The sequence below is a fragment of the Penaeus monodon genome, chromosome 6 (genome assembly GCF_015228065.2).
Source record: "Penaeus monodon isolate SGIC_2016 chromosome 6, NSTDA_Pmon_1, whole genome shotgun sequence".
In the NCBI taxonomy this organism is placed as follows: Eukaryota; Metazoa; Arthropoda; class Malacostraca; order Decapoda; family Penaeidae; genus Penaeus; species Penaeus monodon.
Window position 1 is genome coordinate 798662 of NC_051391.1, and position 3360 is coordinate 802021.

Sequence of the window (3360 nt, forward strand, 5' to 3'; positions counted from 1 at the left end):
CTAAGCAAAGACCGCAGTTGTGGATTGTATCAGGATGCGCAAGAAGGAAGGTTAGATAGAGTAGATATGGTATCCATAATCAAGAGTGAAGAGGATCAATGTAAAGTGAAGATGGAGGAGAGTTTTGTGATCTGAGCTCCATGATGTATGGGAAAGAGCCTTTTTCTTTAATGTAAAAAATATGGTCTCGCCAGGACAATTTGGAGTAAAAAATAACGTCAAGGAATTTGCCAGAAAAACGGTATTGGAGTGGAGCACCATATAAGACGAGTGGAAGTTGGGGACCTACACATGCGCGAGAGAAAAGGTTGGAAAATGATTTGGAGGTAGAAAAGCGAAAACCATGGTTAGTGGCCCAGGAAGATACTGATGATATTGTACACTGAAGGAATTGGCGGAGAGTTATTGTGGATGTCCCTGAGGCGAAGGTGGTTAAATCATCATGTCATTAACAGCAAGAAGGAATAAAGTGGCACACTACCTTGCGGGACCTCTTCGAACTGAGGAAATAATGATGATGTGGAAGAGGCAATTTTGACCTGGAAAGTGTGTTTGGAGAGTATGCCCAGGGATAATTGCTGGAGAATATGGTACCGCCATGTGTTATCATAACCTTTTTCTAGGTCAAAGAATATAGTTAATACTGAGTCATGCAAATGCAGATATAATATATGTCTCTCGAAATGAGCAAGGGGGTCATATGTACTTTGGTCACAATAGAAACCAAACTGAGAAGGAGAGAGATAATTGTGAGATTCAAGGTACATTTCTTCTAGTAGTTTGCACAACCAGCTTGTTAGAGAAATGGGGCGGTAATCTTGAGGGAGGGTGCCTGATTTATTGGGTTTCAAGAAGGGGAGGATAAGAACTTCTCGCCAATAAGAAGAAAAATTTCCTGTTGTCCATATGTAGTTAAAAATAGTTAATAGGAAGGATAGAGATGAAAATGGAAGGCATATGTCAGAGCATATGGTAATGGGTGCCATCAGGGCTTTCATGGGTGTTGCGGCACAACTGCAAGGCAGCATTGAGTTCAGAGGAAGAAAAACGAGCATTATAAAACTCAGCAGATGACAGGGTGAAGATGATGGGGGTGCATTCTCTGATGGCCTTAATTTAAGAGAAGTGTGGAGAAAAATAAGAGCCACTACCGACTTGGCTGAAATAGTCAGCCAGTTCATTAGTGACTTGGAGAGGATCAGAGATGAGAGTATCTCGAATATGGAGGATGGGGCTGGATGGAGGGGGACAAATGCCTGATAGTTTATGGATCCGATACCAAACAGCTGAAATAAACGTAGAAGATGTAATTAAGGAAACCCAATTTCGCCAGCTAGTTGTTTTACTGTTCTAGATTATATAACGAAGACAGTTGCTATTTTAAAGGAGATAAGGGGTGATAGCTGATTAGGGGTGCCTTGTTTGTAGCAATTACTGTTGCAAGGTACGCATTTTAAGCGAAGCCCTTTGGTGCAATCAGAATTCCACCATGGAACATATCTGGAGGTATAAGGTCTTGAGGTTTGAGGATGGCTATATAGGCAGCTCTTTGGACTGTACTGTAAAACACTGTAGCGTTTTTGAAACAGACAAGAAGGGGGGTGGAGGGGTATTAATAACAGAAAAGGAAGTGAAAGTACGCCAGTCAGCTCTGCCAGTGCTGAATCAAGAATAATGAAGTCAGTTGTGGAGAGGAAGCATTCTAGCCACGGGTGGTAGTGATAGAATCACCCCAAAGAGTGTTGCGGCAGTTAAAATCACCAACTATGAGGGAAGGTGGCTGGAGTTGGGAAATTAGTTTCAAAAGCAACAAAGTCAATGGGTTGGGAAGGGGAGAAGTAGACTGAAATAAATGTGTAAGGGACAGTGGTTTGAAAGGGAGGTATATCATAAGGTGTTTTCTGATGGATAAATATGGACATAAAGGGAGTGTGGGGAAGAGACAAAATGGTAATTGGGAATTGGTATAGGAAAAAGAAAAGTGCAAGAAAAGTCTCTTGGAAGCAGATAATGGATGAGTTATAAGACGAAAGGATATGACAAAGGTCAGATTTGTGAGAACGGAAACCGCGAATATTCCAAAGTAGGAGAGCTATTGCTTAGTTGATCTATGAGCGATAGCAGTTACAGTGCATGTTGGGGAATCTGAAGGGGAAAGAGCTAGGGGGTGTCAATTGGGACTCAATCAGATCATTTTTTAAGAGTTTCATTAATGGAGGTACATGGGGAGTTTTGAGAGACGAACGTTTATTTGTGAGGGGGGGGGGGAGACAGTTGACTGAGGGGTAGAGGCAAGGGCAGTTGGAGGTTAGTGTGTAGTAGGAGAATAAGGAGTGGAATGTTTAGTGTGTCTGCTGTGGGTAGTATGGGGAGGGAGAGGAGGAGGTGTTGAGGGTGCAGTAGAAATTGGAGTGTCTGGATTTAGGATAGCAAAGGAATTTACTGGGGGAAGTAGAAGTGGAGAAGTAAGATGGAGGAGGGATAGGTATAGGGGAGGATGTAGGGACATCTTGGGAGGGAGGGGGAAGGGCAGAGCAAGCAAGCGAATTGGGAGTGAGAGGAAAACCTCATTGACGTGCTTCCTGTCTGGCTTCACGCAGAGTAAGAACAAGTCTGAATCTGAGAGTTGGCACCTCAGATTCAAACTTATAGGTGGGGCAGCCACTATAAAATACATTATGAGGGGCCACCACAGTTGGTACATGTGTGTTATTGTGCAGAGCAGTTTTAACGGTTATGGCCAGGTTGGGCACACAGAGGGGCATTGGGCTGTTGAAACGACAGTGTTTGGTAGGATGTCCTAAATGCCAACAGTTTTGACACTGATGGGGAGGAGATTGATTTGGTCAGACTAGGAGGGATTCTCCACCAATGTAAACATTAAAGGAGAGGTCATGTCTACGGAAAGTAATTTTGGCCATGTTGGTGGGGTCCCATTTGGCTGGGATAAATAGAGTATTTAAGATATTTGTATTGAAGGGACTGGTAGAAAGATGGGGACGTTTGGAAGAGGGAGTAGTGTTGAGAGAGGTAGCATTATGGATAGGTGGATAATAAGGCTGTAAAGTAGTAATAAGGGGGAATGTGGTGATTGATGAAGAATGTTGTGCGGGTAGAAGTTACAGTGTTGACTTGGGTGGATGATGTACTAGTAGGCATTGAGAAGGGGGTTGTAGTTGTAGTGTTTTAGAGCCGTTGTCAAAGGAAAGCCTGGGGTCAGGGAACCGGGGCAGTTTGAGTCGGTAGGGCTATTTGATGAAAGGGCAAGCTGCATTGCCCCTAACAAGGATATAAAATCTTCATTAATGGCCATGGTAAGCCTAAAGTATGTTGGAAAGAGAAACACCCCTCAGGGTCCCC